This window comes from Tachypleus tridentatus, chromosome 8 (genome assembly GCF_004210375.1).
Source record: "Tachypleus tridentatus isolate NWPU-2018 chromosome 8, ASM421037v1, whole genome shotgun sequence".
Lineage (NCBI taxonomy): Eukaryota > Metazoa > Arthropoda > Merostomata > Xiphosura > Limulidae > Tachypleus > Tachypleus tridentatus.
In genome coordinates, this window is record NC_134832.1 from 106,756,290 (window position 1) to 106,781,454 (window position 25,165).

Here is a 25,165-nt window from a genome sequence, read left to right on the forward strand (position 1 = left end):
TACAAAATTTCTAAATTAAAAAGAGGAGAAGATATTCGAAAATGTACAGAAACAAGTTGAATCAAAATGTAAAGATTATATTTTCGAGCCTTCAAGTTGGAGTTATAAAAACATTAAACAAACTAGGCTGGAATTAGTTTATCAATCTACATATTCCTATTTTAACTCCATGAATACCATATTTACCGATTTTAGCGGAGTCAAAATAAGGATTAGTAGCTTAAGAAAATAATCTAGACAATATTTTCACCTTTGTTTACTTTTTTAAGAGCCCCTAGTTGCAGATTTGAAAATATAATTTTTGTATTTAGATTCAACTTGTTTCTGCACATTTTTAAGATCCCTAATCTCCCTTTTAAATTAACTATTTTTAATTATCTTAAATATTAATTTTATGTTTATTTATGGAAAATACATGTTGAGTTTCGTGCGAGCATATGCACTCAGTTGAATGTTACATGGTTTTAAACAGTTTGCTGCTGCATTAGCTTTATTTTTTAACGCAACCATTATTTAATAAACCAAGTGGTTTTGTACCCGAGGATTTTCGTGTAAACATGCATTTAATAACGGTCGGTACAAAGGAAGGCGCTCACAACATCGCATATATTATGTATTTAGAGCCATATAAGTCAACTAACGTGGAAAAATAATCAACGTTTTAAATAAATCACGAACATTTGCAGTGTTTCATCTTGAGTATATTTGTTTATGTTTTGGTGCAAAATATCCAGTGGAATTTGCTGCACACTCATGAAACAAAAATATGAGTAATAATAATATTAAAATACGGAATCAGTTAAATAAATCATTACTCTCAAGAATAGGAAACCTAATACATCAGTCGCTGACTGCTAGAAATATTACTGAAATAGTCGCAGAAAATCACTAAGAGACAAAGTACAACAGTGATCTTCAGAAATAACGAACCTTCTACATTGCATTTTCCAATTAATGTGATTTAGGAAAACACTAAAGATTTTCCAAGGCGAAGAGTGAAGAACTCAGAGAAATTATTCAGGGAGAGAAAACGAAGGTTCTTGAATTAATTATAAAACTACCCTGTGGCCAGATATCAGTAAAATATCCCTAGTCATTTTTTCTCCAGTGACTTGTAAAACTATAGTCAGTAATAATAAGATTTAAGAAAGTGTACATTGTTTACTCTAATAAAACAAAGTGTTTCTGACTAATATAAAACTGAGCATTTTTGACTATTATAATAGTGTTTCAATGGCTTATATATTTCTGGGAAGCTAAAATGATTTGGAAGAGCATATGTTGGTAACGAAATATAATTTAGAAAATGTTGGAGGCGGAAATCCACAATTTTAACAATCAACTCAAAAATAGTTCTACAACCTTAACAGGAAGGTATTTAGAAACTGTGCATATACACTGCTGGTTAAAATCTTAAGGCCAATGAACATAAAGAAAAAATATGCATTTTGTCTTCTTAGACTCAACCACTTATTTGAGTAGAGTTTCAGAAGATGAAAATAAGAAAAAGGAAAAAAAAAAAAAACTTTTTTAGCATTTAATAGAAAAAAAATGTAAACACTCTGAAATTAGACTAAATAATAGCTGGTCAAAAGTTTAATATCATACTGAAACGAAGCGTTAATCGGTAAACACGTAACGAAATTTAGTCAATTGTTTTCAAGAATTAGCGTTGTCAACATCTCCCACTGACATCGCTTGTGTTATATGGGGTAAAAACATGGAAAAGGCTAAAGAGTTGACAGAGTTTGAACGTAGCAAAAGTGTCGAGCTGCAAAAGCAAGGTCTATCTCAACGTGCCATCGCTGGTGAGATTGGGCGCAGTAAAATTGGAGTTGCAAATATCATAAAAGACCCTGAGGGACACGGAACGCGAACTTCAAGTGATCGGCCCAAGAAAATTTCGCCGGCATTCAGTAGGAGGATTTAACGGGTTGTTCGGCAAGACACCAACCGATCGTCGAACCAGATTAAAACCCTTACGGACGAAGAATGCAGCTCAAGAACAATAAGACGGAATCTACGAGAGACAGGCTTTAAAAACCGTAAATGTCTTCAAAGGCCACGCCTCCTTCCACACCACAAAACAGCTCGGTTAAACGTTGCTGATAAACACCAAACATGGAACGTAGAAAAGTGGAAGAAGGTTTTGTTCTCTGATGAGAAAAAATTTAATCTGGATGGTCCAGATGGTTTTGAACGTTACTGGCATGACAAGGATATCACACCAGAGACATTTTCTACACGACACAGTGGAGGAGGTTCCATCGTGATCTGGGGTGCTTTCTCCTTCCATGGAACAATAGAGCTTTAGGTTATACAGGGGCGTCAAACAGCAGCTGACTACATTGGCATGTTGGAGAGAGCATCCTTATTGAATGTGTGAAAGTGACTGTATATTTCAGCAGGACAACGCTGTAATCCACAATGCCCACAGGACAAAGGACTTTTTTATGGCGAATAACGTGATTCTTTTGGACCATCCAGCGTCTTCGCCCGAAATGAACCCCATTGAAAATGTTTGGGGATGGATGGCAAGGGAAGTCTATAGATTGACGTTAATTCCAAACAGTGCATGATCTCCGTGAAGCCATCTTCACCACTTGAAATAACATTCCAGACAGCCTTCTGTAAACTCTTATATCGACCATGCCAAAGCAAATGTTTGCAGTTATTCGCAATGACGGCAGTACAACTCACTACTGAGACCTTTTGTTGGGCATTTCCTACCCTGTTTAGAACTTCTTTTTGATATGGTCTTAAACTTTTGAACAGCTAGTATTTAGGCTAATTTCATAGTGTTCACATTTTCCTTAATACTAAAAAAAGTTTTTATTTTTTATTGTCCCTTTTCTTATTTTCATCTTTCGAAGCTCTACTCAAATAAGTGGTTGAGTCTAACAACGCAAAATGCATATTTTTTTCTTTATGTTCATTGGCCTCAAGATTTTGGCCAACTGTGTATTTTGACACTGCATACTTAGCCGTTTTTGCAATAGGTTTTGGTGCTTGAATGGCTTTGAAGAGAAACTTGGCCAGTAACAGTGAAAAACTGATCAAATATATTTTTTTATAAAAACCAACTTAAAAATAGTCCCATGACCTTTACTGGAGTTTTTTTTTACTAGGTTTGCCCATCTTTTGAGAAAACTACTCATAACCGTTGTTTATTTTGTAGGCTTGTGAAACAAGTATACAATGAATAACAATCAGAATATAAAGAACAAATGAATGAAGTTTGAATGTTTGTCTAACAATGTGAAAATTAACTTTTTTGAGATTATCAGTATATTAGCAGCATTAGCCATTGGGGTAGAAGGTCTTAAGCGTTGCTTTAAAAATATAGCTGCTTTTGGAAATTGTTGTCAAATTCTTGAATGAACCCTGTTATGAATCACTATCGTGGTTCATGACTAATTGCTTCATATAAAGTTTTTCATAACAATTCGTAAAATCTAAAGCTTACTTGTTATGGGATACACAAAATATGATATATATAAATTACAGAGTTTCAGAAAGTTAATCTGACATCGTCAGGTACGATAAGTTTTACATAACAGAATGTTCCTTTAATAATGCAACTATCAAAGTTAATTGGGTTATTATTTATTCCGAATATTATTAACGTAATTATTATAATTATTTTACAATGAGTGTTTGCTCTCTTTCTTGTTTTATAATGGTAGTTTTAAGTATGGTTGGCTTACAAATATTAAATAATTAACTAATGGATGCTAACAGAAAGTACTACACAACGTTATAGGCAGGGAGGAAGATTTTATGGAAAAGAGAAAAAAATAATAATGTATGTGTGTTTTTTTATAGCAAATCCACATCGGGCTGTCTGCTTAGCCCACTGAGAGGAATCGAACTCCTGATTTTAGCGTTGTAAATCCGTAGACTTACTGCTGTACTAGCGGGGGGCAACAATGTAAGTTAATTACCTGTTACTGATGAGGAACAAGGAACTTTAATTAAGAAATATCCATCTTGAAATATCAATCATCAAAATTTAGTGGTGGTCTTATTTTTGGGAGTAAAACCTATTTAAGCCTTACCAGAAGCTTGAGTATCAATTTTCCATTACAGATGTTACATAATGAATTCATATTAATTATTTAAATAAATGTCTGTCATATTTACTTGAGTTTTGAAGACCAAATGTAGAAAAGAACTGTATAGAACCACATTGAAGTTTATCTTTCTTGGAAAATATGCACCGAGAAAAACTCTAGTTAACGAGACTAGAACAACGTGTGTATTTATAGTACCATATAAAATTGACGAGAGAGAGAAAGGAACAAAAAAGTGGCTTGAGGCTTCGAAAGCGTATTGCTCCACTTCTAATCACTGCTAAAGTGCAGTCGTCTTGTACAGAAAAAATTAATTTCAATCGATACCTTGAATGTGGAGAACAGGGATCCATCTGTATAACCAAGTTCACTGCGTTTGAAAATAACATGTTGACTTTGACGTACATAATTCTCATGTTGATCTAGCTTTGGTGCCTAATAAAATACACACACACACACACAAAAACTCGACTGAACTTGTAACCATCGGCTAATATATCTAACAAGATTATACAAATTCCAAAACACTTCTGTCCCATAGTTTCCAATGTTGATTATTCGGTTACATAATTTTGTCTATCTGCATCGTTCTAAGCTATAAAAACCAACTTGTTTTAAGAAATATCAAATATAACAAATAAAAATAGATATTAACTATTTTAAACACGATCGTTCTTGTAATTTAGAGAAATGTAAAATAAAAATTTTGTTACTTCGTAAGTTTGCTAAATGTTCCTAAAATTATTAATCGCATTCTAATAATTAAACCAAATATTAATAAATTATTATCTCTATTTCCATGCTAAAGTCAAGTATTATTTGCAAAAACCTGGCTTAGATAACTTGATTGCATTGCACAATACCATTCTATAAATGTTTTAATGGGATGTATTTTTCTTCGAAACAGACATTAATGGAGCATTATTCAGAATATTACAGTGATTATTTTGGGTAGATAGATTATTAAACGAGTAAAGAGGAGATACATTAATGTACATTAAAAACACATGTTTACCTTGCAGCTACTCCCTTTTTACGTTTAAGTGCATTTGTTATTATCATTTCTTCAAAGACTTTTTGTCATTTCAAAATTTCCTATTCCTCTGTGTTTGCATTTATTTTTGTGTCAGTATATCTTATGGTCAGAAATGTTTTCTAACTTTTTTACTGTTAATATTAGGCTTAATTTGTTATTTTCATTTGTGTTTTTTCCTTTGAAATAAATGACTCTCGTGAAAAGCGAAAGGTTAAATAATCTGAACGTGAAGAAGAGAAAGCTAATGTCTGCTGGAAATGTTTAATTGAGTTTAACCAATACTTCATATTTGACAAAGATGACGTAACTCATTAAGAAAATTAATTATTTCAAAACTAATAGCTTACAAGCTACAATCATTAATAGGAAATGTATCCTTTTATTTTCATCACAAGGCTAAAATTTCTGTTTTGTTTTGTGCAGTGGGCATATTACGGATATCCTATTGTGCAGCTTTGGCTTACATTAACATTTTAATAAACTTCTCGTTAATGGACCATAGCTGTCTCAGTGGTTAACAAGTTCTAAATACGAATCTGAATTAACATTATTCGTTACTTATTGCTGATAAAAAATCTGCTCGTACTCTCAAATTGTGGATGAGCTGTAAAAATATTTGGTCGTACGACATCAGTAGCCCTAAGTTTGGCAGTAGGTGTTGCTAATTATCTGTCTTTCCTCTAGTCTACCATTTCAAAATCAGAAATGGCTATCCTCAAATAGCCTTTTGTGTAGTTTTGAGCAAAAATTCAAAACAAACTGAACCTAACTTACAGGCGTAGATGTAACATCATAAAATGATCGAACTTATAATATCATCACACTGATGCTGTCTTCAGATCTTTGTACTTGTATGTATGTGTGACTGACAGTTTATTTGTGTGTGTCCAGGTAATTAAAATAAAAAACTACGTGGCTTTCTTGGAAATTAAAGTATATAACAAATAAATTACACTTAAAAATTGTAAATTAATTTATTGTATATCTAATTTTCAACCTGCAAAAATCACTTTCAATGTTTATGCTTTAAACTGATGTAATCGTTTATTATGATAATTGTAAACAGATGTTTCAAATCGTTCTTTTCTAGTTATCTTATACAATATAGCTGAATAAATTAAATGCTTTTGATTATTTTAAAACATATTTTCTGAAGATGTTTTCAACTAAAAAGAATAGCTAAGAATTAGCGTGCGTTCTTAATGATTTATTTTCATATAGTACTTCAGCTAGTAGGATGTGATAAAGATTATATTAAAACTTGTACTAATAAATCCATTTTATATGTCTCACTATAAGCAAGATTTTGATGAATCAGTGACTTGGCCGATGTAAAATAAGAATGAGATTATGCGGCGAATAAAAACTTTTTCTTTAAAAAGTTGAAGAAAAATTTATAATAATAATGTCGTTATGTTTTGACAGTAACCACGCGTTATATATATATATATAAATACATGTTTAAAAATGAGTATTTTTTCCATTTGTTTCAGTATGTTCTTTGGGCAACTCCCGCCTCACGTTAGACTCTCGAGACACGGTATTGTCTTTGAAATCAGCTTCGTTTGACCAAGTGGATGAAAGCATCCAAGTAGATCTATCAGCTGATACCATTACTTACGACTCGGATGATGAAATGGTGAAAAGAAGGGTTAACATCCTTCGGAATAAGAAAGGCCACCCAATCTACTCTCGGGAAGACATAAGAGAACAATATTGTATTAATAGAAAAGAAGCAGAAGTTTTAGAAAATGCACGCACAAGTCGAATGTTCGGCTGTCTCAGAGGTCAACAAGATACGTCGTGTAGTAGGTCTTCACTGTTTTCCTGTATGTCAAAGAAGAAGGCTTCCAGCGTTGAAAATGTTAGCAAACCTTTATATTTCTTTAGAAAGCAAGAAGGACAAATTGAAAGTGGTGGCGTAGACAAAGGAAGCGCCCATGGTAAAGGTGAAGGAAAGATGGCGTTAGCTAATTCGGTAAACGATGAAGATGATGATGACAATGAAGAGTTTGCTAAAGCTGGGTTTCGTAGAAGACCAAAATCGTTCTGTGCCTACGATCCAAAAGTTCGTTTACCTGGGATTAATAAGAGTTTTGATGATCAAAATGTTGGTGTAGTTGCAACCAAACTATTTTCTTCTTTTAGTGCTAATCAGAATAGCATTAACATTGAGTATCCACAAATAGAGCAGTCGCGTGATTCATTGGTAGGAAAAGAAGCTGATACTAACTCAGCTCCCAGTTTAACCCCGGACATAATTAAAGATTCTGAAACTGTAGAATCTAAAGCAGAGGAGCTGTCCCTGGATGAACGTAGGCAAAAACACGTTAGTTTTGATTCGGCTTCTCTCCAGCGTAATCACACTGTTATCAAATTGGTGCAGAGCGAGAGTGGACCATTAGCAACATCAACTCCTTTAAATCAACAAAAATTAACTAGTGTTACAAAAGAACAAAGTAGATCTCAAGAACGATTGTTAGATACGCCACTAAAGAAAGCTCCACAAACAGAAGACTTCACAGTGGATAGCGTCACACATTACGATTCATACTTTGGTCTAAGTACGTCATCTCTGACAGGCAGTGTTATTCAGCTTAGACCAAGAAGAGTCCCCACGAAGACACAGGCAACACAAACAGATAAATCAGCAGCCAATCGAGTACGCATTCCAGCATATCTTACTCTCTCCCCTCGAGCGTCCGTTCCCCTGAGACAGAGACATCGAGGAGTACAACACAGAGGAATAAGTAAACTGACTAAAAGCCAGTCCTCTTACGGAAACTTAGGAAGTGATGAAGACAGTGATGAAGACCTTATGGAAATAGATGTTATATCAAAACATCATCGGCTCATTCGTCCTTTGAGAGGAAGAACTATCTCAAAACAACGTTCCATTGATCTTTCTTCAGAGGAAATAATAGTTTCATTCAAACCGAATTCTCCCATAACCAGAGGGTTTTTATCAAAAAACGTTTCTTCTTCGCTTTCTAATACAGAAGCAAATAGTGAAAAGCGTTTCATTGAGTCGACCATTCAACAGAAACTACTGAGCATTCTAGTGTGCACAACCAAACACCAAGAGAACTTTTAACACCATCTTCAGTGGGTGTGATAAGAAAGAAGAGGATTCCTTTATCCCGCTCTCTAGCAAATGATGGTGAAGATTTCATTATAGATGTGTCCTCTTCTAGCGTAAAAAGTAAAATTTTAAAAGAAAGAAAAGTACCTGTAAGACGGCATTCAACAATTGAGCATGAACCTTTACAAACAATGAATAACCCAACAATTTTGTATTCTACTGAAAAATCAAATACTATGGCTTCCTCAGCAACCAAAACTACAATAAGGTTTGAAAACTCTGTATCATATAATCAACATAAAAATATCGAAGAAAAGTTTAGCCTAGATTTAGATGATACACATTTCCTAAGAGCAGATGTGGGAGGTTTTTCTGTGTTCAGTGATGAATCACCAACAATGACGTCGGACGTGGCACTACATGACGGAAAGCCTAATCAACTTCTTGAGACAAAGGAGTCTTCCAAATTACCAGTAAAAGAAAGATATCCAGATAATGTCGTAAGACGAATGGATCGACAGGAGATGTTAACCTCTCCAGAAAGTGAATCATCCAGCAGTCATTTTACTGAGCGTGAGACGTCTCAGAGTGAGGTGTCAACTAGTAGTTCATACTGGTTAGCAAAAAAAGAGGCATCTCTTAGGACTGAAACCGAATGTGAAGAGGTAAGCGAAAGCTCGGAATACATGACGGCCAATGAACACTCAAACAGAGAAAAAGGGACTGGCATTAATAAAATGTTGTTTCATAAGAAAATTGCAGATTCAAATAATATTTGTCAAAACTCGTTTGAAAGTACATCTTCTTCGGCTAGTGTTTTTGGCTCTCCCGCTTCTCGATTTAGTAACCACAGAACATCTAGCTCATTTTCTCTGAAAGAAGCTCAAAACGAACTGATATCTCAGCAACCTGATCACGACAAAATACTTCACAATTCTGAAGAAGAAATTCCGTTAGATGAAACAACAAATGAAAACCTAGACTCTTCAGACGATTCAACTAAGAAGGGTCTTTTAAGTTCTGACTCTGAACTTCAGGAGGTAACACACACTTTGTGTAAAGCGGAAATACAGTTATTCTCTCAGAAAGAAAATGACAAAGAATTTCCATTAAAGCTGGAATATTCACCTGACCACTCAAGTTTACTTGAAGCTACAACAGTCATCGAAAAAAGTGATGGTACTTCTGAAGATTTAGTCGAATCTTTGCACGAATCACCTACTCACAAATTTGTAGCTACTAGTGATCATGAACTGTGTTACAAGGAACATTCTAATGCCGAGAAGAATACATTTTCAGATGAGAAGAAAGATCTTCTTTTTCCAAAAGAGCAACTTTTGGCTGTTAAAGAAGTCTCAGAAACACTGTCAGAATCTGAAAAATATTGTATTAAAACAGATGAACTCACACCGGTAACTCTTAAACAGGATACGGAAAACAGTGAAAAATCGTCTAGTTTAAATCTACGAAATTTCTCCACGACAACTGAATATTTTCAATCAGAAACAACAACTCCATCTTTCGACAGTACAGCGTCTGGTAGCTGTTTTGTTGATAATGTTTTCGAAACTGATCCAGAGTGTTCACATTCTCAAAGCGAGGAAGTAGCAGTTGAAAGTGTAAACCGGTTGAATCTGGACGTAGAAATAACCGATCCTCCTGGGTCATTTGAAGACAGTGTAGATCTTCAAGGGATCGAGAATTTCATTAACACTGAAAACCTGGAGCAGCGCTTAGAAAGAACTTCTTCGCCTAAACCAGATGACGTTAGCTCTGTAAGCTTAAACATTGAGAAAGACATTATTTCAAGCAGAACAACAAGTGTTACTGAATCTGTTCTTGAAACAGACTCAAAAGATTCTCCATCAACTTCAGTAACTTCTCTTCGAAAAGAGAGTGAGGCTTCTGTTAAAAAGAAAAATCCAGATCTCGTCAAGAAGAAAGATCGCTTTCGAGTAACAATCAACACAACAGAACTAAACGAAGAAACTCGCCGAAACGATCCACTTCGCAGGTCACACTCTTTAAATAGGGGAAATAACATGCGAGAGGAATGTCCTCCTTTCTTTCTGTGTAGTCATTGCGGAGACAGGGTTAAAGATCAGAACAGAAATGTCTCTTCTTTAAGTGGTGACTGGCTTTATTCCAGACAAAGGTGGGATTTTCCACAGGCGGCTGATCCTTCTAGTACAAGAAAACAACAAGAAAGAGACATACAAAGGTTTACTGGAACCAAAGATATTTTCTCTTTTCCACATTCCAGGCTGCAAAGATGGTGTGAGGGATCCACTATCGTAGATGAGGATGTGCTTGAAGAGGACGATGAAGATAGAGGTGAGTTACGTAATACTTACGTACCTATAATTAACATTAAACTAACTATAGTTAGCATGGAAGTACTTCACATTGAAGCACTATAAAAAAAGGTAGTTTGATAATTCATCCATGATCTTCAACATAGAAATTTGAGTATAGCATTCCTTGGCTCTATGCATTAGAGTGGGCAGAACTTTGAATTATCAGACTAAAAATCTACTGTGCTTTGTATAATATAAAAATATGAAATTCTCAGAACGAGATTTATACCACTGAACAAAATTTCTGCAAACTTTGGGATTTTCCACTTCATAAACACAAAATCAGTCCTACGTGGCCTTTCATTAATCAGTGAAATTTTAAAGCTGATTTTGTTTTCACATTTTATTTCACTATCCTTTACTATTTAATAATATACTTGTTATCCAATCTGAAAACCGAAATTATTGTTTAGGAAAGAAAATATTAATTTTATGTGAAAGAACAACACGTAGGCTAGTAAAGCAACGACTCAGTTGTCTGTAAAACTGTTATATGTTTACAAAAGAAAATGTCATTATTTTTCATGTAAAACAACAACACAGTCAGGTAAAACGACGACTCATAAGTTTACAAAACTGTTACATGAATAGAGCAGTGGTACGCAAACTGCGCCGCTTTCTATACATGTGTTGTGCCCTCTCCCCATTATTTTCCAGTGTTAATTGTTGTTATTACATAAAAGTAGAAAAATATAATACTGTTGATTTAAAGCTTTTTTTAAAATATTTTAATTTGTTCTTTTAGATGTACTCCTCTAGTTATAGTATTTATGCAATAGAAATCTCTATTGTCTTCAAGTAGAAGTAATTTGTTGGTATTTATGAACTCATCGCTCGCCCCTATGATAAAAATGTGCCATTTGTACTCATCAGACAATCAAATATATGTTTTTCAAGAATAAACATCAATAAAATTTACCACATATATATGAACGAGATAAACTTTCATTAATATGTATCTTAATGGTTAGAGTTTTTTTGCTCTAGTTAATTTACAATAAAAAACAATTTATTTGCTTTTATTTTTAAATAGTCTTCGAAGATCCATCGATCCTTTGACGTAGTTATTAATAATACTGAAATAGCTGATTTGGTGAAATCAGGCTTGAAAATCATTTTGAGAGTTATTGTTTTTAGCTTATACGTCTAAAACATATTTGAATGTTTCGTTAGGCCTTCATTTAGAGGGATATCACCTGTCTCTATGGATTTTTGTTGGAGAAAAAGAAGAGTTAGCCGTATGGAAACAACTCGTAGATTCTAATAGTAAGGAATTTGCATTATTAATTGAAGTATTACAGTAAATCCTGTAGTTTGTGGAACAAACTTTTTTATATTCCACAAAGAAAGATTCATTAAAGATAAAACTAGATTTAATTAATTATTTTAAAATTTTGTGCGATTTGTTAGACCTTCATAGTATCATTTTTTACGATACATGTTTTCGTGTGTGATTAAACAATCTTCTTTCTCCAATACTTGATGATAAGTGAAGAAAAAACCCGTACAAACCCGTGAAAGGATCATTTTAAAATATATCTTATAATGTCTCATATGAACATTATTTTTCTTAGCCTTGCGCCTGTGGCTTTAAAACGTGTGAATTTGTGTTCAGAGCTATAATTTAAACAACAAAATTGGATTACTTATGACATTGTTTACTTTGTTGTTGTAACAAAATAAGTTGTTAAAAGTAATTAGTGTAATAACAGTGGATTGTTGTCAAGTATAATATCAAAGTTAGCTTGTCAATGTTTTAGAATATTTAATTAGTTGTAACAAACAGCGAATTTCTGTTGGGATGAAGTATGTGTACATTAAATATATTGCTTTAAGAACTTTGATAACAAACATTATAGAGTATTAATATGTAAAGAAAGCAAAACAGTGAATTATGAAATTCGATTTTATGTGATACCTTGATATTCAAAAATGATATCGTTTTGAATTTCCTAAAGGATAATGGTTAGTTTAATAACGGTATCGTAATGGATAAAAACTAACAAAGTTAATATCTCGTAGTTATCTGTTTTTAATATGTTATGCTTTTACCTCGTCAAAGTGGAAACGTTTTCTAATGGAATGATAAAAAAATATGTTATCAAGGCTTCTCAAGGCGTTTTTAGTTTACCTGATGCTTGCAGTCTCAATTTCTTCACAGGTTTCGAAATTTATCCACTGATATTCTGATATTTGTTATTATTTGCCAGTAATGTAACTGTCAATTTGTTATCTTTTGCTCGTTATGTAACTGTCATTTTGGAATACGGTTCTAAGTTAAAATTTATTTTTAACAATGACATTTATGACTGAATTTTCGCTTTAAGATGGACAGCCACCATTGTTTGACTTTCGATTATTTACCGCTAGTTCTAATTAAGTAATTCCATGTATCAGGGAAAACCTTTAATTTTTCTAGTTTTCCCAGCCACTTACTTTTTTATATATCAAATAAGAGTTAAGTATGTTTCATGTTTCAATCGTTCTTGTACAGGTCTTGTTTTAATTGGTTATAGCTCGCTTGTTTGTTTATTAAGATAGAAAACGAATGCTGGCGAAATGTCGTTTTAAGAAGAAAGTGCCAATAGATAAGTATCAGAGGTCAATCTCTAGAAAATTTTTTATAAAAAGTTCAATTTACTAAAAACATTGGTGTCTTCAAATTTTAAAATAGATCAGTCAGAAAAATCAGATATATAAAATTCACAATATATCATGCGACTCTTAGCTAAATGCATTGATTAAATATTTCTCTAAATGACTAATAGTGTGTAGTAGTGTAAAAATAAAGTTTATTTCAAGTACAGTGTTGTTTTTTTGCAAATTATCTCACATTAAAATAACTTTTAAATAACAGTAATTACTTATAACTGTTGTTTGCATAAAATATGTCCCCTCTAGTACAACAGTAAATCTATGGATTTACAACACTCAAATTAGGGGTTCGATTCCCCTCGGTGGGCTCAGCAGATGACCCGATGTGGCTTTCCTATAAGAAAACACACGCATAAAATATAAAAAAAAGTTCTTACAGGCAAGGAGGTCACCTCTTATATTTAAATTTATTTGATAAATACAGAATTAAATGTTAGCTTTCAGAACCTATCACAATTAGACTTAAATGCCAAAAAGTTGTGTGATTATATTAATAAACTTTACTGTACGGTTGCATCATCTAATTACGTACAAGTTTGCTACTTGAAGCAAACAAGTTAGCTGAAAAAAATTTCTTAAATGAATTTGTCTTATACTAGAAACGTAAAATACCCTAATTATAATACTAAAAAGTATTTGTACAGCGTTCTTAACTTCATACCAGAGATTAACAGGGGAAAAAAAAAACATTAACTGATAGACTTTTGCAAACCCTAATTTTATAATTCCTAATTTGTTTTAATGTGAAAATTTTTTTGTGTGTGGATGCTTTAACAACTCGAATAATCTCACGTAAATAGAATATAATTTTCAAAATTCAATTTTCTTCTATCCATAAACTATGACCTCCCAAAATGTTCAAACTATTTAAACCGTGATATATATATCAAATGATGACAGCGATAAGTTTAGCTAAGGAAAGAAACGTAAACTCAAACGTTTCCCTGACACTTCTCATTTCCCCTAACATATAGAATGCTGTCAGAGAACCATTACATGACATTTGTTCAGTGTATTTAAACATCTGTTTAAAACAATTCTATTTACATTCCTGATCACTGATTGATGTACACGTTCTTTATCCTGATTTATTCGTTTCCTTGAATTTTATATTCTTGCTTAAATAAATCACAATTGTGACAAAACTAGAAGAAATATTGTTTTAAAAGTAAAAATGCAATGTAACAAACATATACATACATATATATATATAATAAAATTTACCCACTAATAAGTATGGCCATGAATATAAATATATTTTCCAACTGTTTAAAGACAAGAGTGGCTTTAATTCAGAAATTATCATTTTTGTTTTCTTTTAACAGAAACAAGACATAATATTACACACCTCATTAGTATATACAGAATTTTAGTAATGTTACAAACGACCATATCTATTATATAAGTGTTTGTGAACAAAAAATATAATAAGACACATTTTTAGAAACTGCACTCATAAGAAAGCTCTAATATTAACAACTAAAGTTAATTAAGTAATAATTTTGACCTATTTATCTCTAGCTACGATAAAGCATAACTGTTGTTAATAAATCATGTTAATCATATCCTTGAACCCATTTCCATGCAAGACAAAGTGTGAAGCGTAAAATGAAGAAGTCTATGATATGGTAGGGAAACGTGAACCACTTGTCTATAAGATCTCTGTTTCCTGTTATTCAGTAATGCCTGGAGTGAATAATGTGATTATTCCCTGAGTAGCTTATACATGTTGAAACGTACTTATATAATGGCCAGTCCACACAATAGGTGCTATTTTTTTTTAGGAATTTGTTAGCCATTATGCGCGGTAAGAGCGAGAGTTGTGACCCATTAGAGAATTTTTTGACTAGCTGAACCGGCATATGACAAAACTAATAGCTCTACAAAATATTTTATATCATATGCTGTTATTTTGCCATATTATAACACAATCAATCAGTGTTCTAAACAAGTATGCCATCACCACTATGTACGTGTCTTGAAATTATGGTTGAATCGGGTCCCTTGAACTCTATAGGTGTGTGCACACCTAGCATCTAGCAACATGGAATGCGCGATATGTTTGTGAAAACATTCGTCCACGCGTCTTTTTACCGACCCAAATGTTCTAGACACCACCACAGGAAAGGTGCTTTGTGGTTTATAGATTAGAAAGAAAGACTTATCAGTCATTTGGCCTAAAAGTTAGTTTTATGAATGAAGCCTAATTACAGCCATTTGGTTGCTGAATCGATGTCCAGTTTCTGCCCTGACATGAGCTGTTGATTCACATGGGAAGTTAAGGCTGTTGCTCGTGTAAAGCCAAAGTGAATCTTCCGTAAAAGTATTTGAAAATGTTATACTCTGTCCAGGTCTCTGGCCAACTGTATTGGTGGCTTGAAAGCAAATTCACATTAACACTTTATTAAAGTAATGCTAAATACACATTCTTAGACTTTAATCACTCTACAATAATTCGTCATGTTTTATCAGCTTTCAGCCAACCTCCATATTTCCGCGTCATGAACATGCCCATATGCCTCTTGTTGTGACCCTAGTATCAGTCTTACAGTTCTTAATTTCTTGCACAGTTTAAACTGTTAACTAAGACCTCATTTTGTTCCTTTGCTGCTATACCAAACTAAAATGTGCATATCAGACCGTAGTCAATTGGCACATGTTTTGGATAAGAAGTAAGCCTTGGGTGGTATCGATATTAGTGTCTTGTCACGATTAAAGTATACAGAAATCCCCATTACTCCTCATTTGTTCTAAATATTGCATTTAGCAAATATATATATTATAATGTTAGTACAATCTAGGCTAGAATAAAATTTATGAATATAACCTCTAAGACATTTTTAAAGAGAATTAAGAGGAAATACTAATTATTTCACAGTTTTATTGTAGACAAAATCATACTTTTAAACTATATGTACCAGAAAGTTTAATAAGTTAAGTACCAAACTTTTGAAAAATAGCACAAACGTATTAATTGAGGTATACGTGATGTAAGCAAAAAAAGAGATAATATACAACAATCGTAAACATATTTTTATTATTATTATTTGCTGCTTCCAGCCAGACTCAGCTCAAAGAAAGGTAAATATTACTTCCAACTTGTGGTTACTTTTGTGTTTAAGGAAAGTATTAATCATAGTTTAAAATATCTAAGTACTATGATACGAAATTCTTAAACACGTTTTTCATTTGATACAATACTTAAACTTAATGCCTCTGAAAACGTGAAATGCATAATTAAAGATGAAAATTCTTATTTTACTTTTTCCTTCTCTCTTACACAACTGTCTATTTGTATAAGTGTGTTTACTCAATCTCTGTGGCTTCTAATTACTTTATGTTGTAGAAACGGTAATGAGTTTCGCGTTAACGATTATGTAAAGATATATGATATTATTGTATGGATTATATTTTCGGTGAAGTTCAATTTTCTTAAGTAAGAAACTCTTTCATTCCTTTTACCTTCAATTAGAGGAAGCTCCACTGGATTCCGAGGCTGTTGCTATGGTTACTAGACCAACATTACATAGGTCAGAATCGAGTGATTCTACGACGTCAGAGCGTGAATTTCGAAACCAGTATCAATCAGTAACTCACAAACTCATACATCGGAAATCTAGCATGGAATTATATAAACGTCTGTCTACGCACACGCTTGGTAATATTCTTTAAACATGAATTATATCAGTATTTATGTGTGTATATAACCATACCATGCCATATTTCAACACTAACTTCATACAGTGATTTTGTAAAAGAATAACAAGTAATAAGAGTAAATATCCAGAATTCTTCTCAGTGTACAATCACGAATGATTAAGATTTACTCCTCTCATAATACAATCTTGAGAAATATATGGTTTACAAAAGTAACCATGTGGTATTACGTCATTAAAGGAAAGTAAAATAACTATACTATTTTTATTGACTTTGGTAAGCTAGCTTGCATTTTAAATGTGTGGTTTCAGTATTTCATTTTTCTTTCATTCTTCTTTTCACACTGTGTTGTTATATTGATGTTTGTGTCGGTAAGGAGAGACTAATCTTCAAAAAATTCGAAGCTTTCATCGCAAACAAATTCGCTGACCAGTCGTTTCAATCTCGAATTAAGCCTAACATAATGATCTAAGCTTTAGAATAAATAACACAGTTGTAATACATCGTGTAAAATAATTTAGCTTTATTTTAAATTTCGTGCATGCATTTTTAATGATTTCGGCATATTTTAATGTGAATATCGTATTTTTGTTTCTGATTATGAAAACAAAATATCTGTCATCTTTCAGCCAGGATCTACGTTATCTACAAGATATTAGGTGTATGTTATTTTTTACTCGATATCATAGGGACTACTATAGTAATACATTTCTAACAATAATTGTTTTTCATTAATAAACGAACTCCAATGTTAGCCATCGTACATCGAAAGTAAATGCTGTTTCTTTCTTGCTATTAAATTGGACAATTTGATTTTACAATTTTATCGAAACACATATTTCATTATTAGACAAGCATCCCAGTGATTTGTAGGACCAACAGATATTATCTGTTTCTTTTTAGCCAAGAGAATTATTGATATTTTAAATAGCTTCAGCAAGTAATATTCTATCATTCCAAGACAAAAACTGGTATAAGATTCCAGAATATTGATACATCATATTGTACAATGACGTGTGATAATATAAAATGTGTTAGTGTTTAGTTGGTGTTTCAATATAAAAAATCACCGAACTGATCAATTAAAACTAATTTTTATCACTAAGCCTATATCATCATCAAAAAAGTACCCACTTGGTCTTTTTTCACACAAAATACGTGATGTTTTCATTGTGGCTTCTAACCTGATCAGAGTGTTTTTAACGTGTTGATGTTTATTTGTTTGTAATTAAGCACAAAGTTACACGATGGGCTATTTGTGCTCTGCCCATCACGACTATCAAAACCCATTTTATAGTGATATAAGTCCGCCGACGTACTGCTTTGCCACTGAAGGGTTAACATTTCGAACAAATTGAGTCTTTAATTAAGAAACGACTGTCGACATGAACTTCTATACGTCATTGTTTATTTTGTTTTATGTAATCCCAGGCATCAAAAGTAATTACATATTTCTAAGAGTGAAGTATGTCGTTATAATACAAGTACTCACAATACTTGCTGAATATTAATGTCATCTATTATTTCTGGTTGATCATCAAAGTGGCAAGCTTTGTAATATGGTTTACAAAAAACAAAACAAAAACAGCTGTTTTAACAATAGTATCCTCGTTGAGTTGAATATATAACCTTTTCTCTTTGGCTAATAAAGTAATCAGTTTATTTTATATATCCAGTACTACCTTTAGTATTTAAGCAGCATTTACATCCCACGATGATGACAAGCAGTAAGTTTTACGTCCTAAAACGCTAACATTCTGGGTGTCTTCCTCGCGTAGAAGACAGTACATATAATTTATTGTGTATCCTTGGATCAAATAAGTGTAATTATTCTCTAATATTAACTAAATGTTCGTTTTTCGACAAAAAAAAAAAAAAGAATATATGGTATACAACATACTAATGTATTAGTCTTTTTGAATAAAATTACATAATTTTTATTCGCGATATATTTTCAACATTAAATATGTACCTGATTTTACTTAAACAAGAGATGGAATTTCTTGGTTAGGACATTGATTCATAGAACATACGAAATAATTTATGTTGAATTTTCGTCCTGAGCTACTCGAGAGCAATCTGCATTAGCCGCTCCTAATTTTTAAATGATAGAATAGAGGGAAGGTAGCTAATTAGCACCACCTACCACCAACTCTTAGGTTACATTTTATCAAAGAATATTGGGATTGACCGTCACGTTATAAAACTATCAAGGCTGGAAGTTTGTTTGTTTGGAATTAAACACAAAGCTACACAATTGGCTGTCTGTATAGAGATTCGGTTTCTAGCGGTGGGTTCTGCATCCATGTTGCTATGCTAATGAGGAGTCCAGGACCGAAAAAGCGAGCATGTTAGGTAACACGTTTCTAACCAGGCGCTTCCGAGTACGAATCGAGCACTTTAACCATCAGATTCTAGTGTGTTGACGGAATTTCGCTTGATTTAATAAATAAACATAGACTTTGAGAAATCCTTAGTGTTTCTTTTAAAATATTTTTATTGATCAATGTTTTTCAAGTTCCAAAAGTACAACCTAATCGTTCTTTGCTACGATTTAATAAAAACAAACTAAGGTAAATAGAATATCAATCTCTTTGGTATTCATTTCCAACTTTCAAGCGGAAGTATTAGTAAAAATTCCAATATGAATATATCTGAGGTCATCATAAAAATGTTCTTATACATATTTGTGTACAAAGCTCAATTAGGACCAATATATATTTATTTAATTCGGGAGATAGGAGTACACGTTTATTCTACAGTAAAATAACAAAGACATAAGGTTAGATTTTCATATAGATGAACATGTTGAGTGTAGGGTATTTGTTTCTAAAGGACATTTTTTTTATACTTCTTCTTGGAAGATTAAGAAAAAACTGTGAGTAACAAAATCGTGTATTGATTTAATAACTTGCATAAGATGCACCACTTTATATATATCTTTAATAGAATGAATATTAAAAACAAAATACATAATTACAGACATATCTTTATATATAAACTACAGTAGCGGGATATCTTATGGCATGAAAATGAATTTTGCCTCGAAAGGATAAAAATTATATCATGAAATTAAATTGTAAAAGAAGGGTGAATGAATATAAAGAATTAAATGATAACTTCCACCATTATCTCATCTTCCGAAAATATTTGGTACATAACTGATTACTCGAACTAAAATTGTTTTAAGCTCAGTGTCATTACCCGAAAAATGTTACATTACGAAGTTTAAAAATTGCTCAGAATACCTTTTTGAACAAACATAATAGGATGGAAAGATTAATAAACCTAAAGAGGAGATTATTGCTTGTGTATTAATTCATTTTTAGAAATATACGCATCGATATTTTATTTGTCAGTACGCAATCAAAACAAATAGCAAATAAAAACTGGAAGACGTTTTCAAAGATAAGATTTTATTTTATCAAGAATGCAACCTAATATTTCAGTTATGTTACTGTATAAGCCTAAAAAGTATATTCAAAAAAGATATTTCGAGTTTATGTACTTTCGATCATAGCAAAACTACAAACACGACAGTAAAAATTAAAAAAAAAGATTTATTGTTTTCATTAATAATTTGTTTAATTAAAATTCCCGAGATTCGATGTCTTTTAAAATATATAAGTTACGGTGAATTCTGTATTGGGGAAACACAAGATTAAGGGATAAATTTACATAAATTACATGTTACATATTCAGAAACAAATCAAATATATCTTAGCAAATACTGAACAAATTTTAAAATTCTGGAAAACCAAACAACAACCTCATTTAAATACTGAACATTTTAAAAATTGTGTAAAAACAAACAACAACCACATTTTCAAGTGTTTCCTTTTGGGACATGTAGGGTAAAACATAAAAGAGTACTTTTCGAAAGAAATTATAAATTTTTGGCACCATTTTAAATGGATAGGCCAGAAGTAATAGTAGTTGAGTAAAATTATTTAGAATTGTGCAACAGTATAAATTATAAATGGGAATCACAGAAAGGATATTAAAATAAGTAAGTGGTATATTTTGTATTTAAAATAATTTTTAAGTATTATGAAAACATTGTTTTTCTATAATAACAGGAAAATTATAATTAAAATAATTTAAATCTAATCAAAATTTATAAAGATAGAGAAAAGAAAGGAATTGTTTTCGATAACGTTAAATTAATTAATTTTTTAGTATATTTTTAGGTAGATAATTTATGTAAGAATTATATGTTACATGTTTAATTTTTTTAAAATATGTATTTACTTCTGATTATTTATGTTGACCAGTACAAAATAACAGATAAGATAAAAAACAGAAGAGTTAAGATACTGTAGTAATTATTTATGTACAATTAATTATACTAATACCATAAGTTACAATAATTGTCAATGGACGATTAAATCAGCTTGATAAAACAATAATTAACTAAATATAAAACATACATTATAAATGAACTAAAATTAATTAGTTTCCGTTATCAGTTCCAGTTGTCAACGTTTAGTCATAATAGATAATGTTGCTGCTCATAGCACTTAAAAGCGTTGGTTATATTCTATCAGACAACATTCAGACGCTGATGTAAAAATAACCAGCAGCTATGAAACATCAATTAAGGATTATAAGTTGAATGTTTACACTCACAATGTCTGAACTCTTATCTGTAGATTTAATAAAGAGCCAAGTGTCACTTAAAGAGCCGTTAACAAAATGAAATATATCACTTTTAAAGAATCATTGTTCGAGTTTCTATAAAATACATATAATGTTATCTGTACCAATCTAACGGCAAATAATGGAATATTTTATACTGTCTTAGAGGTTGATAAGACAGTAACAGTGCAACGAAGTAATGAGGAGTTCGGATTTCGAATCCATGGAAGTCGGCCTGTGGTGGTATCAGCCATTGAAAAGGGTAATGTTTTTGTTTATTGAACAAAAATTTATGTCAACTTGTATTAGTTGTGTTAATGATGTTATATAATCTGTTTTTTTTTTGAGTGACTGCTTAAACGATGTATATTTCATCAAGAGTTACATCTTACTGGCTTTGTTAATCCTAGATGCGTGTATTTGATTAAGTATTGTTATTTTGGCATTGATGTTTGGAAGTTTCTCTTATTGTCTTTAAAAGATCTCTTTATAATATATGAAATCTTAGCAATAAATATTTATTCACGTACTTTTGTATGCATAATGCTTTTACTTCGAAAGGATTGGTTTTTATTATAACAAAACATGAAGAAAAAATGTTTATTTCATTGTTTATCGAAAATTGAAGTTTCAACTAGTGAAGTAGCAAAGTAGTTTCACTCTTAAATCTTTGCCCGGCATGGCCAGGTGGGTTAAGGTGTTCGACTCGTAATCTGATGGTCTCGGGTTCGAATCCCCGTCGCACCAAACATGCTCGCCCTTTCAGCCGTGGGGTAAAAGAGTACCCCAAGAGTTGGCGGTGGGTGGTGATGACTAGCTGCTCTCCCTCTAGTCTTACACTGCTAAATTAGGGATGGCTAGCGCAGATAGCGCCTCAATAGCTTTGTGCGGAATTCAAAACAAAGAAACTTAAATCTTTAGAGGTTTTAGAGACCTCAGCTTTGCTATACAATCACAAAATAGAAAAAAAACATTAAAAATGCTTTACACCTCTTTTTTTTAATAGGTTTAATGTGCCTAAATTGAATGTTATTTTCAATTCACCATTTACTGCAATTTATTTTCGTTTTAGGTTTAAACCTACTCTTCGCTTAGTGATTGTTTTCGGTTCAAAAAAATGTTTGTTTGTAATTAGGCAAAAAGCTATACAATAGGCTATCTGTGCTTTGCCCACCGCTGGTATCGAAACCCCTATTTTAGCGTCGTATTTTAAGTATTAGTATATATATATAATTCATATACCTTTGTGTAAACTCGCAGAGATAGAGGATATTCGAAGTATTAGTCCCCCGCTGATACAGTGGTAAGTCTATGGATTTACTACACTAAAATCACGGGTTCGATTACCCTCGGTGATTCTGCAGATAGCCCGATGTAGCTTTGCTATAAGGAAATCACCAACTACACAAACACACATTTAAAGTATTAGTATATAATTCATATACCTTTGTGTGAAATCGCAGAGATAGAGGTGAATTAGCAGTCGTTGCCACTGCGCATGTGTAAAAGGACATTTGAAGTTGAAGTATACAGATATTTACCTTCACTTTGTTCATGATGGCAAGTGAAGCAGTGAAAACGTTGAGATTCTCCTTGTTACCTCGAACAGCAGGGAGAGAAGAGTGAAAGAAAGTATATTCCTTCATCCTTTAAATCCTGAACGTAAGTTGAAACTAGTCAACGAATATTGTTGTAGAGAAAACAATAACAACAATTTTTTTTTGCGTTTCACAGATTCTACTTTTCGAATTTTCTTTGGTGATAATGAAAATGAATCTGTGACATACTTATCTATAAATAACAAAAAATTTGGTCCTAATTAATCGGCTGGACATATATTACTGAAAACTGAAAAAAGTTCACGATAAAGCTGGTTGTAATTTCCATGACAGTAAAGCTTAAAGAAATATGATATAATTCGTTCGAGTTTCACCTAATTACAAAACAACATATTTGTATTCAACTAATGTCACAACTAACCTAGCAGTGTTTGTTATGGACCTTTAATAAACAAAGGGAAATGTCATTAATCAATTTAAAAGATAAAAGCTTTATTCACCATATATAGAAAAACAAATAACTTAGAAACTATCGTGTTTTTAAAGAATTTCTAAACAGTGGAATAGTAGCTTGGAACATAAAATACTGAGTCAACGTTAGTTATATATCATTCATGCATATTTCAGATATATAAAGATGCAGTTACTTAACTATTTAATGGGTAACATACTTTATAAAAATAAAACAAATCAATATATTAATATACCTGTTGGCAAATTACTAAAATTCAAAACAAAATATATTTAATAAGTTAGTTACTGATAGTGCCATACTATATCTTCAGAAAAAAAAAAGTCATTGTTTATTTGATTTGAACTTCGCGCAAAGCTACACGAGGACTATCTGCGATAGCCGTCCCTAATTTAGCAGTATAAGATTAGAGGGAAGGAAGCTAGTCATCACCAACCACCGCCAACATTTGGGCTTATCTTTTACCAACGAAATGTTGAATTGAGCGTCAAATTATAGCACCTCAATGGCTGAAAGAACGAGCATGTTTTGTATGACAGGGATTCGAACCAGCGACTTTCAGATTACGAGTGGAGCGCCCAATCCACCTGCATTAGAAAAACAAACAAACATAAACGTCATACACTCATCGATAGTTTAATGTTGCTAATACATAAAAAGGGTCGTTATATGATGGCTGTTTTTGAATAATTCACAATTTTACCAGCTCATACAACCGTCTTTCTTGTCTTTACGAAACAGGAACACCAGTAGAGAGCTTTGGGCTGGAAGTTAGTGATATCATTGTTAATATTAATGGAGTTAAAGTCTTAGACGCCTCACATTTTTTGGGGGCTTATACAACCATTTCTTTTATCTTTTCGAAATAGGGACACCAGCAGAGAGTTGTGGCCTGGAAGTTGGGGATATCATTATTAGTATTAATGGAATTAAAGTCTTAGACGCCTCACATTCCGAAGTTGTGAAGACAGCGCATACAGGTATGGTTTGATTTGGTTGTTGTTAAGTGCAAGACTGCACAATGGGATACCTGTGTTCTGACCACCACGGGTATTGAAACTCGATATTTAGCGTCATGAGTCTGTAAACTTGTCGCTGAGCTAATGGAGAGAAGCACAGGTATGGTCGCTGACTAGTAGTTGTTGTTAACACTAATTAGTTTTTGATACCTTACGATTAATAAAATTAAATAATGTTACTGGAATAAGTACTAATCCTTTTTTTTATGTACAGGATGGGGTTAAAGCTATTATAGAGTTGTTACTAAATAAACTTTTACATAAACAACTGAAACCAATTTAATTATTGTTTGTTTCGTAATAAGTCCTTAGAAATTAAACGATATTTTGAAAGAGACAACTGTATAGTCACTTTTGCCATCAGGAATTTTATGAATGATCCATATTACATATTTGATTAAGCGTTTGCCACTTGTATTTTACGTCGATTATAGAAACGTATATATGAAGAAAATTAATCGTCAGCTATCTTGTGCGCTACACTGACAAGTAGAAATATTCTGAAAAAATACTTAGTAGGTACTTTTAAATGTTGACAAATTATTGTGAATTAAGACTCGTACTGAACTGAAGTCACTGTAAATAAAAAAAATACTCAATTTCTTTTATATATATAT

The 25,165-nt window shown here is 32.2% G+C and overlaps 1 pseudogene across 1 annotated transcript in view; it reads left to right on the forward strand.

Annotated features, from left to right (window-relative positions):
* Positions 1-25,165, forward strand: part of LOC143223982 (uncharacterized) — a 179,789-nt pseudogene that overhangs the window by 129,923 nt on the left and 24,701 nt on the right. Inside the window, exons 2-7 of the transcript XR_013013187.1 lie at positions 6,603-10,525; positions 11,722-11,814; positions 16,264-16,284; positions 16,676-16,861; positions 21,665-21,760; positions 24,399-24,509. The product of XR_013013187.1 is annotated as an uncharacterized LOC143223982 (transcript). The remainder of the gene's footprint in view (positions 1-6,602; positions 10,526-11,721; positions 11,815-16,263; positions 16,285-16,675; positions 16,862-21,664; positions 21,761-24,398; positions 24,510-25,165) is intronic.